At 37.0% G+C, this 13,999-nt stretch overlaps 1 protein-coding gene across 1 annotated transcript in view; it reads right to left on the reverse strand.

Moving 5' to 3' along the window:
• LOC122814130 (WD repeat-containing protein on Y chromosome-like) overlaps positions 1–13,999 on the reverse strand; it is a 1,041,762-nt gene that overhangs the window by 341,991 nt on the left and 685,772 nt on the right. The gene's annotated exons all lie outside the window — the stretch shown is intronic.

A 13,999-nucleotide genomic window follows, 5' to 3' on the forward strand; every position in this document is an offset into this window, starting at 1 on the left:
AGTTCTAACTTTGCTGAAGTGTTTATTTTGTTTTTAACGATTGATTTTTCAGTTACCTTCTCACTCATTGTTTTAGTTTGTTGTTTTGGATATTTTTGCAGTGAACCTAATGATAATGGACATAAGCTGGGTATAACGGCCCTGTGTTTCTAATGTTTAGTCAAACACTCTGCTTGAGCTGTGCTGACGAGATCATAATAAGTCCGAAATATGCATATCCACAGCTAGTGGGGTTTAGCTTTATTGGCCTGAAATTGTCCAGTAAAATGATAAAACAAGTCATGGGCATTCAGAATCGCCAATGAGCTGAAGCACCTGATGTTCATAAGGATCATTTGCATATATCCCATGTGCCTCTGATACAAGAGGTTTGGGAGGTCACTCAGTGAAAGTTCTAGCTTTGCTGGAGTTTTCATTTTGTTTTTACCGATTGTTTTTTTCAGTGACCTTCTCACTCATTGTTTTAGCTTGTTGTTTGGGATATTTTTGCAGTGACCCTAATGATAATGGACATCAGCTGGGTATAACAGCCCTGTGTTTCTAATGCTTATTCAAACACTCTGCTTGTGCTGTGCAGGTTATAACAAGGCCGACATATGCATATCTACAGCTAGTGGGGTTTGGCTTTATTGGCCAGAAATTGTCCAGTAAAATGATGAAACAAATCATGGGCATTCAGAGTCGCTAATGAGCTGAAACACCTCATGTTCATAAGGATAATTTGCATATATCCCATGTGTCTCTGATACAAGAGGTTTGGGAGGTCACTCAGTGGAAGGTCTAACTTTGCTGGAGTTCTCATTTTGTTTTTACCGATTGGTTTTTCAGTGACCTTCGCACTGTTAAAATTAACAAGTCTGGAAAAGACGAGGCCATACCTGCTGCAATGATAGAATAATGAGAGTTTTGGTTCCACCCCCAGAAGCCAAAATTCTAGTTACAAAACCTGTAATATCAGGCCATGGAGCATTTTAGAGGTTTTAATTTCTGCTGAGGCATGCAAAGGCTGGAAGCTAAACTGGGAAATCAAAAAAGCCAACTATGGTCTTGAACAGAAAAAGCAGCTTCTGCAAAAGAATTGCAATCGTATAAGGAGCAGCCTTCTGTAAGACAAAGTACTGCAAACCCTTGAACCCTGATTATGAACACCACAGTTCTGAAAAAGTCTATTACAGGCTTTTGTTAGTAGGGCTACTTCCATGTTTCCAACTGAGTGCGCTAAACCTGCAAGCCTCACCTGGTATATTAAAAGACACATCAGCAAATAGCCCTAAATTTCTTACTTTCAGAACCTGGGTCAAAACCAGAAATAATTGGGGCAAAGGTTTCAAACCATGGGCATTTTTAATACTGACACTATTCACAGAGGATTACAACCAGCATGTATTTTTTTTGTGAAATAAAAGAAGTTTGTCGCTATAAAGGTTGATATTATTTATTGATTGTAGTACTGTTTTTTTTAAAAAAAAAAAAAATCACATAATTGTGGTGGGACAAATCAAAATTTTTATCTAAAATTTGGGACATCACTAAACATCGGGAATGGCTGTGATAACCTTTAGCGCGGCCGAAAAATAAACCACAAACTAATAAGCTTAGTAACTAAGCTTATTCTTTCATGGTTTATTTTGCAGCTAAGAAGCTTATTAGTTCACAGCGCCCCTGTGAGGAAGCCTTTGGAAACTCCTGCAATAGTGAGTTTTGGTACAACTGTTAACACAAACAATGTGTGGCTTTATCTGATGTTTGTGGCATTTATGGGATCTGAATTTGTATTTTAATTTGATCTTATTTTGGTAGCGAATGGTACATTAATATAGTAAACCTTTCAGCAACTAGTCCATAAGATTAGTATTACTAGCTGCTCAAAGAGATAATTAAAGCATTTATATGTGCACACAGCAATGCTTAATAATAGAATAAGTAACTTGTCACTTATAAGTCTTACGAAATGTTATAAAATAATTCTCATTCTATCGATAACTAGGCCAATACAGGTTATTTTTCTTTTAGCAAAGACTTTAAATCCCAAATAAGCAAATATGTTAGTTTTGATGTTGATAGAAAGAATTGCCAACTAAAGAATCTAAAATGACTTATTTTTGGGGCAACTGTCTGAATATAAAAAAGCTTTATGAGTTTTTTAACAAAAACAATACAATCATATTCTAACTTATGTTACTTTGACATCATCTCCCTATCTCAGATCTTAAAACTGTACAATTTTACACATAGAAAAATTGAAGTTATATTAAAGCTTTATAATTCTAAACAATCAGATGAACTAATAGTAACAAAAGAAAAATGGCAGCAATTCAGATCAATGGACACCTAACAATAACTACATTTGATTATTTGGTTACCTCAGGGAAATTTGAAGATTGTAGAGATTTAACAATTCAGTTTAAGATAAAACATGGCATCCATTACACTTCCCTGCAGTTAAAAAGAATAGGATTTCTAAAGAAACCAAATGTTGGCACTGGCACTGTAGTAGAGTCTATTTCAGCATAATACACAATTTGTGGGGAAATTCAGCAGCTGTATTACTTGGGAATTAAAACAAAGGGTATGGTACATGATATATCATGCACTGAAGTGTTGTTGTGTCTTGATATGTTTTTGTTTAGATGTGACAAGAAAATGAACTTTTTGACTTCCTGCTAAAAGATCAGATTTCATCAGCCAGCTATAACAAGCAAAGGATTAATCTTGCCCAAGTGGAAGAATGTCCTGTTTCCATATTTCCAGAAAATAACTGGTGGAAGATCTTTACAGAATTCTGTTGTTATTAAACTTTACAGATCTTGTATTAGGATATAAAACATAATATCATTTGTATTTATTGCCTCTCTTCTTTCCCTGGTGTTTCCCTATTATACCTCACTTTACCCACCCTATTTTACTCTCTGTTCTGCCAGCATGTGTGTTGTCCTTTAGAAGTATCAACTGTTGACTGTAGATGTGGTGGTTTTGAGGTATAAAGATAAACATGACAATCTTTTAAATAAAGAAAGAAGGGAAAATAAATAACTTGTCTAATGTTTTCCTTATAAACAGAAAAGGTTATGCTGTATTTACTCATCCTTAGAGAAAAAGAGCAGGTTGTTTATGTTGAGAGAAGGTTAGTTCATAGGGTCATAGGTAGGTACTAGGCTATTGGCCCTAGGGCCTATATAAGCCTAGCTAAAAACGTACCCTGGCTTTTGCCACCCAAGAAAATTATTTTCCTGTGCCCCTATCGAGCAGAGCCACAGAAGTGATCCCCGGAGTGAATTTCCTATTTCCCATCCCATCATCAAGACTTTTCTTGAAGAGTGGTAATGAGGAGGTTTGTTTGATATAGATAGGTAGTCTGTTCCAGAGTATGGGAAGTCTCTGGGACAGGAATCTATCCCACCAGCATGTTCTGTTTACTGTGGTGACAAGGTTTAGGCCCTTAGAGAGTGTAGCTCGGAGGGACTGGGATTCCTTTAAGTGGAGCATGTCCAACAGCTCTGGGTTTCACATAGCTTTGTATGTTAGGCAGAGATCGCCTCTGAGTAGGCGATATGCAACGGAGTAAAGCTGGAGATTTTTGAGACGGTTCATGAGGGCATCTGTTTGAGGCCGGTAATCCTCTTTGTGAGGTATTTCTGTGGCCTTTCCAGTTGTTGTAGATGTCTTGTGAGGTACATACAAAAAGGGGCACTGTATTCTATAATGGGTCTAATGAGTGATGCGTAGAAGGGAACAATGACCTCTTTTTTCCTGGATGAGAAACCTTTTGTGATGAGGTGTGCCACGTAGAAGGGTTTCCTGACTACTGTGGCGATGTGATTATCAAAGGAGAGACTACTGTCCACCTGTGTCCCAAGGTCTCTGATCACACTTTTGGTGTTAAGTAGACTACAGCCTATGTGGTAGTTCATGGGTACAGAGTTTTTACCAAAAGGGATGACAATGCACTTTTTGGCATTGAGCTTGAGGCCATGGCTTTGACACCAGGCATCTGTTTCAGTGAGGCCCTTTTGTAGGATGTCCACATCATTAGGAGTTTTGATTATGGCTCCTAGTTTGCAGGCATCTGTGAACTTTGTTAGCCAAAGACTTTCTGTGTTAGCCTGTACTTCAGAGAAGTAGATACCAAACAGGAGAGGACCCAGGACTGAACCCTGTGGTACTCAACTTGTCACTGGTCTGAAGTCGGATTTGAAGTGTGCTACTTTCACTGTTGGGTTCTGTCAGTGAGCCAGTTGGCAACCTATCTTGTGACATAGGGATTTAGACCTAGTTTAGTGAGTTTATCTATATTTCCAGAGTGGGGGATGGTGTTGAAAGCCTTGGCAATATCTGGATAGGCTATGTGAACCACCTTACCCTCATCTACGGCTTTCGTGACTGCTTTAAGAAGTCTATCAGGTTTAGTCTTAGAGTATCAGATGCTCAACTCTTGGTTTTCAAAACTGAAATAAAATAGACATTTTGTTGACCACCCATTTCATTCATTAACCCATTTTTCTGTAACTGATAGGTGAGATCAGCAATAACCATTTCAAATGGGACTTAACTTATCTGATAAAGCACCCAGGTAGGCAAAGATAAAGGATGAGATTCCATCGTCCTAAGTGTTACCTTCTGCTCTCTACCTGTTAATGAGGTACTTGCCCATGCCACCATTTCCTTATTGTCATAATTTCTGATAACTTATCTATAAGACTTCTATAAGGTATTGTTCTAAAGAAATCAATGAAGTCAAAGTAGACCATGGTCCATTTTCGACTTTGTTATGGTCTTACTACTGCGTCCACTTAATTCTGATGAATCCTTTCTTAATTACCATTTGATGCTGTAGGTCCCTCAGCTTCTCAGGTGAAATCCTTCAAGAACCTGCCCATCAGCACTGTTTCTATTACTTTTCTTAATGGTCATGTCTATTTTACTGTCCTGAACTTTCCCACATCTTTTATACCCCCACACATATTGAGCAACCATGTTGACTATCTACTATTACTTTATCCATTACTAGAAATCTATTCATCTTTCATGGGATTTGCTAAACTGTACTATTGGTTGGCTTACAATACATCTGATCTATTTACCCATTACAGTACTCATTAGTTCATGAATCCTTGTGTTTCACTTCTTTGTCTGCTGCACCCCTTTGTGTCGGTTCTTCCTCTAACATCTCCCTGAATGACCAAATGGTTACCTCATTTGCTATCGACTACATCTTCCATGGTAGAAGCACATTTCTGTTGACTAGCTTTCTTTACTAGTTCTATTTTATGTTTCAACATAATGGTTTTCAGTTATAAAGTTTTTTTCCCAAAATCCTACCTCCACATTCCAACATTTTTAAATACAAAATATTGCTTTCCAGAGAACAAACAGAACTGCAAAGTGTTTTTATATTCTTTCTTTCTTTCTTTCTTTCTTTCCCTCAGCATTTGACATATTTATCCATCGTATCTGCTATTTCACTTTTTATGATTGTTTACTATTTCCTTTAATGACTTCAGTTTTATATGATGACACTAGCCCACTGACAGAAGGGCTGGACATCTGTCTATGTTGCCAGTGTTCAAGCTAGCTAGCACTCTGTGAAGCTGGAAAATCGTTGTGGTGGAAGAACGGGAAGTTAAAATTCAATGGCTAATGGCTAGATCTCCCAACTCATGGAAAGGATTGGGAACAGACCCATTTTGTTTTGTGCTCTGTTGAAAACCAGTGGGAGATAAAATAAAGCATCATGTAGCTTTACAGGGAACAGCAGACTCCTTGTGCTGAGAGAAGACAACTTAATTGGAATCACTGCTCCTGAGTGCTCAAGATGGTAGTACTTGCATAAAAGCAATATTTAAAATGCACTGGATAGTTGAAGCTGCAACAGTCTCACTCTACCATGATGTTAGAGGTGGCCCAGATAATGGCAACAATAATGTCTTCTTCCCTGAGGAGGAAAAACCCATCTGACAATGTCATATGCAAGGGTTTTATTCACCAAAACAAGTAGAACCAGACATAGAAATACAGTGAAGTGGAATTCAAATGGAGGACTGCTGTCAGTGGTATCCAGCAGAAGAAAAATATGCCTTCTTGTACCAATATTGCACCTTTTCAACTACCCACTGTGTCTGTTTCATTTCTGTGTCTGTCATCCCAGAGATGGGATTTGTAGAACCACACATATAATTTAGTAGATTATCAGAACCAGTCTTTAAAGAGGAATGATAATGTACTGGTTTCTTCTAGTAAGAGTTTTCCATATGCATTTCCATAAATATATGTATCTTCCAATGCTGGATGGGGCAGGTGGAAGGAATCTTTTTAAGAGGTCAGATGAGGTGGACATTTTGTGGGTGCTGGAGGATGCAGACTAGCAGGTTCAAACCCACTTAAATGAGAAGGTTTGCAAGAATGAATGAGGGGATCTCCAGACAGGGAAATAGCAGAGAGGTAAGTAGCAGGATTTAGGTGGGGGTTACCACTACATGCAGACCAGTCAGTCATGGGGAAACCATGTAAAAATACGAAGTTAGTTATAGGGAAGGAAGAGATGTCAAGCGTACTGCTGGATAAGGAGAAGAATGGTGGTAGGCTGGCAGATCTACATGAGGTACTCTTTTGCAGAATTTCAACATATTCTCCCTTAGGTTGAGGCCTAAGAAACACCTAGGGGAATTTAGGGTGATACACTGCTTGTCATATAGAAGCAGATTATCTGTTAATGGTAAAATAGATAAATATGCTCAAAGGCATGCTATGCTTCCCTTAATGATGCAATTACAACAATAATATCACTGCAAGGAGCTTAAGTTGCAAAGATGGACATAGAGTCTACATTCCACTTACTGCTAGTGAGGCCACAAAATTGCCAACTGCTTGGTATGTACTTGGTTGAAAACTGTTTCGACATAGTCATTCCAATTGGGGAATCAGTGTCAGTTATTCCTTCACCTGGAAGAATGTCATAACTGTGGATCATCACGTGTCATTGCACTAAAGTGTACAAAAGTAGACCAGTTCTGAAAGACCAATTGGCCATTCTGACAAATAGTGAGATTAAGTTGTTATGGCTAGTTAGAAGTGCAGCCACAACTCGTTATAGCCCAGTGACACCTACAGGAGCTTCTGTAGTTATGTCCTACTGACACCTCTCGGTGTCAAATATTGCTTGCTCATATTTGCATTGATAATTCTAAAATCAAGCTACATACAATGTATTAGAATATTTCACCTTCAAGGTTACATGATGGCAAACACTGCTGTATTGATGTATGATTTCTGTCTAGTGCAGCTAAGGAAATGGTGAATATTATTTGTATACAATTTATTTGTACTGCAATAGTTTGAAGTGACACAGATAGAACTGTTTAGCCTCATATGAAAGTTCATAGCAGTAAGAAGAAAATGCTGCTGGCAGTAGGTGTGTTGCTTTAACGGTTGCTGAAATCTTATAAGCTGTACACCATCACAAACAATGTCATTTACTATGTTTATTGTGGCTTATAAAATCCAGTTTAAGACCTATGACTGTATTAATGCAACCACTGTAAAGATTCCTTTCTGTGGAATTATTTGCCATTTACAGTTTTCTAGTAATTCTTATGGTTCCAGATATGTGAGCATTTGTTTAAACTGTTAGGTGATAACTTCATTTTTTTAAGTCTCAGGTCACAGCCACTTGAAAGAGTTCCATTGGAGAGAGAATGAGTTTAAAGGGCAGAAAAAATATGCTAACTGTATTGATCCAGTATTTGCATCTCCCTCATGATTTATCTTACAGCTACCTCAATTTGAAGCAATAATTAAAAATACATTACATCTGGTAGATATGATAACCTATCTCTGTTTTCCTCATGGTGTGTTACGACTGGCTGAGCAGCTGATTTGTCAGATTGGGGGACAACTGTTGCTGTCATTTAAAAGGCAGGCGGATGACAGTTTGCTGCCTATGTCTGTATACTACATGCACAAGTTCAAAAAAGCAAGGGAGCCAAAACAGGGTTATTCACTAATTCCACTGTACAAACAAAAAGATGATTATCCATTTTTTTTTAACACATCAGATGTATGATGTCAAGTAATGGGGATTACATTGTCCATTTGGCTGTGTCTATGTTTCTGGTCCAGAACTGATGACGTACAGAACAACTATGAAAATAGTCTGCCTTGTCCATATGACATCTCCAGCACAACCCATTATTAAGTAATTGTTTTGAAGATCCAGAATAGAGATGCTGCCATCTATGTGCTATTTGAAATGTTGAAAAAGCTAAAAGAGGAATAGCTTCAAATGCCCAACAGTTTTTTGTAATAGCGGACCTGGCCCTTTCCTCCAGTGGAATCCGTAACATCATCTCCAGTCTTTCTTTGGACAAGTCCCCTGTTATATCTATTTTTTTCTGTAAATAAGGGTGGCATTTAGATAACATGCCTTGTTTATGCAGCCGTCCATAACAGGGGTGTGGTTCATTTTTTTATTATTTTATTATTTAACATTTGTTGACCGGGAAAGTCCGACTAGGTTCCACAGATCCTGTTTTCAGCGGAGGCCCGGGGAGAAATGCTCCAGACATTACTGGATAATAACTGGATATCCAGGATAACAGGGGTGTGGTTCATTGTCTGCCTTTTCCTTTTTTGGCATAGCTTTATAACAAATCAGATTAATCATTCCTTTGTTGCTTTAACAATCCTATTATGAGAGAAACTGCCCTGGCTCTTAATTAAGCAAACCTGTCCTTGTATGAAAACCCCACACAATCAATCATCATAATCATCAACCCCCTTTTTTCCTATTTTCTACAGGGGGTCATGGTGTCATGTCAACTGTTGCTGTCTCTCTTGATTCACTGCCACTATTCTACCTTCTTTGACAGTCATGCCTGATTTTCACAGGCCTTCTCTCACACAGTCTATCCATGTCTTTGCTGGATGCCCTTACTTCCTGTTTCCTTCTTCCTGTCTGTCCCAAATCTTCTTCACCAGATTGTTTTCTGCTTTTCTGCTCATGTACCTGTACCCCTGTAATGTGTTCACTTTGATCTTCTCTGCAATTGGAGCTACACTAACTCTACTCTAATGTCCTCATTTTTTCCTCTGCCCCATGGTGTGCATTGTACCCCCCATCTCAGGCAATTTATCTTCATCACGTCTAGCTTCTCAACAGCCCTGCCTTTTCTGGCAAGTTTCGGTACCATACAATAGTACTGGTCACTCCACTGTTTTGTACATCTTACTTTTCAGATTCTTTGATATTTTTTGTCATATACTAACCCTAGCACTCTGTGCCAGTTGGCTGCAGCCCCACTGATTCTAGCTTTGACCTCCTCATTCAGACTTCTCTTCTCAACCACCCCCCAAGGTACTTGAAGCTGTTAACCGGTTCCACTATTTTCCCTCTATTTCAACTCTGAGCTGCATTTGATCTTCCTCATTTGCTGTCATTACAGCTATCTTATATCTACTGAGTTTCATCCCATGTTCCTTCAGTTTTGCATTCCATTCTCCTATCCTTTGCTGAAGTTCTTGCTCTGAGTCTGGCTGTAATGCCACATTGTATGTATACGACAAATTTGTTGATCTGTCCCTTTCTACCTGTTTGCTAATGTAGTTCATCACCACTATGAACAACAGTGGGCTCAGAGTTGAACCCTGATGCATACCCACTCTCACTGGGAACCCCTCGTGAGGCTGGACACTGTTCATACTTGAGATATTGGGACCTTATACATGCATGCATACATACATACATACAAATATTTCACACATGGGCATTAATGCCCTTCTAGCTTGCCAATATATCAACACACTTGTTCCCATAATAAGTGTTCAGGCTGTTCTTAAAAATATCTAAACTAGTACTTGCTTTAATGTAATTTGGTAGTATATTCCAAGCATCAGCTGCTGTTTCAGAGAACCAATTAGTACATTTCTAATTCCTATAGAATTAGGTTATCTAATAATTCTCTAATACTTTTTGATAACCCCAAACATTCCCAGAGATAGTTGCCTCTAAATGCCTTATATACCTGAATAAGATCTTCCCTTAGATATCTATAAGAGACACTGTGCAAGTTCAGAAATTTTAGTCTTTCATAATAACTTAAATTTGACATCCATGGATGCCCTTGGTATATTTATGCTGTACTGTTTCCAGTTTACTCATGCTTGTTTTCTTATAGGGTTTCCATATTGTTATTCCATACTCATGTTTGGGTCCAATGTAACTAACAAACCAGGATTTCATCATTTCTGCTTTCCTAGGCTTTATAAATCTTTTTATACAACCTATAGTTCTATAACTATTATTAACTAATTGGTTGGTATGATTAGAAAAACTAATATCTGGAGCTACCCATATACCCAGGTCCTTAAATGAGTCTACAGTTTCAATCACTGTGTGCTGTATTAAACAGTAACCTTTCAGTTTATTTCTCCCAAATCTCATGTACTTATTTTTTGATGTATTTATCAGCATATTATTCTCCTGTGCCCAAATGGTCAGTTTAGTCAAGTTTTTTTGCAGACGTGCCTTATCATGTCTTAACACGTGTAATCAGTTTACCCAATTTCAGGTCATCCTCATATAGACTGTAGAACAACTCTGATGAAAAAGTTAGGTCTGAAAGATTCAATCTAAACAAGTAAGGGCCTAGGACAGAGCCCTGCGGGACATCCTGACTGTAACCAAGAATTTCACCTACCCAGTTGCTGTATGACACTTGCCATGTCCTATTTGTAAGCCATGCAGCTATCCATCTTATCAAAAGTACATCAATACCTAGTTGTTCTAATGTATTGATCAGTGTTTCATGTATGAGCCTGTCAAATGCTGAAGTTAAATCTATATAAATCACATCACAGCACAATTTTTCATTCATAGCTGTTATTATATTGTTATAGAACATGTTACAGGTGGTAATAGATTTATTCTCAATATATGCATGCTGATATATGCTTTCAAGTCCCAACCTATCCAATTCTGACATTACCTTATCTAATATTACCTTCTCCATTATTTTTCCACAACATGAAAGCAGACTTAAGGGTCTATATTACTCTAGGTTTGTCCTACTCCCCTCTCCCTTAAAGACAGGTTTAATACTCACATGTCTCCAATCTAAAGAAAACTCTCCATATTTATATGGCCTAGTGAATAATAGCTATAATGGTATTATAAGTTCTTGCTGAAGTGTTCTCAGGTCATTATTACTAATTGCATTTCCTCACTGTGTTTTGTTTGCATCCCAGTTGTGCAGTTGTTTTTCAATATAATCTAATTTGATTTCAGTTTCTGAGGTTACCTAGATGTTACTAGGCCAACTTATCACCCTCTCTGTGGAGCCAAACTGTTTTGGATAAGATTTTGTAAATATATATACAATCTGTTGTGTTTGAGAATAAATTTTGGAATCTGCACAGTTTATCAATTTGTATGCTTTTACCCCTTCCCCTTCTTATGTATCTATAAAACGATTTCCTATTATGCTCAATATCTTTATATACATTTTCTTTAAAATTTTCTTGATCTTGTCTTTCACTATGCTTAATTTGTTTGTCCAACTTGTTTATTTCAGTTTTCAAAGTTATAGTTCAACCTCACTTCCATTTCATATACTTTTTGTCTCTCACCTTAATCAGGTATCTTGTTCTTATGGAAATATACCCCCCCCAAAGCTGTATGCCTAGATCCTGATGTTAAACTTTTTTTTCATTTTTTGCACTCAAACAACTTCTCTTTCAGAACTTTCCACATTCCATCTGCAGTTTTTCCAATGAACACATCATTCCAGTTAGTTTTACATATTGACTGTTTTGTTTCCATACTCCTTCCATACAATCTGTAATTAACCTTCTGTGCATTGGTTTAGATTTCAATTTGGCAGAATTATCTAGCAGCAAATTAAACTTTGTAACCCCATGATCACTGCACATCAATGGTGGTAAAACCTGACTTGAAGTAACAGTAATTTCAAACACAGCAACACAAACAATGTTTAGTATGTTCCATTCCCTGTTATGTTTCTTTATAATCTGAAGCAATTGTTGTTCCTGAATATACATTATGAATAATTTCCTTACCAATGTTGTTGAATCAATATTATTCCAGCCTGTTTCTGGTAAATTTAAGTCCCCAGCTAATGTTAATGTTCGCTGCTGTGTTTCATGCAAGAAATGTATGAATTCCTCTAGGTCATCTGCACTTCACTTTGGTGGTCTGTAAACTCTAACACTTATTATATGTTCCAGGGTTGTCCTTATTATCACAGTTACACAGTATATAGTATTGGTGTTATTGAACAAGTGATAATCACAGGTCTCATAACTATCTTTAATCCCTATCATAACACCTTCACCTGATGTTTTATTAGAATGTCTGTTACAGTAAAAACATTTATATCCTGACAGAACTGGTTTCCAGTCATTGTTTTTAATTATGTTTCACAAATAATAACAATATCAATCTTGTGGGAATGTAGCAAATTTTCCAATAAAAAAACTTTAGAATCAATGCTCCTAGCATTAACAACCATCAGAGTTGCATGAATAGTTGCTATCTGTGAACTGTAAAATTTTCACACTGGCAAAAATCCTGCCTAGTGTTTGCCAAATATACTACAAAACATCTGCTGCAAAAATTCTCTTCTCTGATCTTGAAAAAATGCACACCATCCTGTCTGAGCACGTGCTCCCAAAACTAGGCTTGGATGCTCTGCGCATTTCCATTTTTTAAAACAGGACATTTTTTCCATGTAGGTATTTATCCCAAAAATCTTTTCATTCATGGTAACCTGATTATCCTTTCTATAGGTGATTTGTGAAAAATACGTTCTAACACCAGTACAAGCTATACTATCTAAGAGGGCTGTCAGTTCCCTACTAATAGTCAGAGAATCCTTGCAGGTGACATCATTTGTACCGACATGAATAAAAGCAGATCCATACTTCCTTACATTAAGGCCTTCCAAGGCTTGTCTCACATATTCTATTTTTGCTCTTGGCACCTATAACACTATTCAGTGTTCATTATATTCTCTTCAAATATAAGTATCCTTTCCTTTAATAATTTAATTTTCAATTACAAGAATACCTTTTCTGACTAGAACTGAGGAATCTTCATCCTCTAATACAATAATATCTGCTCTATCGATTGTTACAAAGGAATGATTTTCATCACCATTAATCTTATTAATCCCACTGTTATTATTATGTATTACATTTCCAGGCATACAATTCTCAGCTTGAGCCATGTAGTCAACATCTGTCTTTCTCTTCTTTTGTCTTACAGCAATGTCCAAATATATAAAAAAAAAACAAGCATACCGGCTAATGCTGGTCAAACACAAAAAATTAATCAGATAGAAAAATGATCAACCAGCTAACACAGCATTAGTATAAAACAAACCATTTATTAAAAATAAAGTAAAATAAAGGTAAGCACTTTCAGGCCAACAACCAGGCACGTCTTCAGACCATAATATAAGATTACCACAGCTACTTAAAGTACAAAGTTTCAAATTCAGTGGTTCAGAGCACCTAATCTAAGAATGGGTTTTAAAGGTACAGATTCATTTAATCCTATGCCTTTATCAGCATGCTGTTCCAGAATCCATTTAAGTTCTAAGCATTCAGTTTTTGTTCTAACATCACCACCTTTAATATTTACTTGAATCAGTTGTAATACCAAAAACTCAAATGAATGTTCGTTGCTAGTAGCTAAAAGACATTTATAGAGCATTTTTCATGTCACATCTTCTAATACCGTACATGTGGTCTCTGATATGAGCTTTTAAAGTACAATTTGTTTTTCCAACGTACAAATTTCCACATAATTTACAAATTGCTAAGTAAATCAAATTACTGGTCTTACAGTCAGCATCAAATTCAACCTATAGATCTGATTGGTTGTTGGATGAACAAATCTGGTATCACACTTAATAAACTTACACGTTACAGTTCTACATGGAAAGATCCCCACTCTAACAGACTTATTAGTTTCCCTACCAAATAA

Source organism: Protopterus annectens, chromosome 10.part0 (assembly GCF_019279795.1).
Source record: "Protopterus annectens isolate FY-2018-M chromosome 10.part0, PAN1.0, whole genome shotgun sequence".
Taxonomy (NCBI): Eukaryota; Metazoa; Chordata; order Ceratodontiformes; family Protopteridae; genus Protopterus; species Protopterus annectens.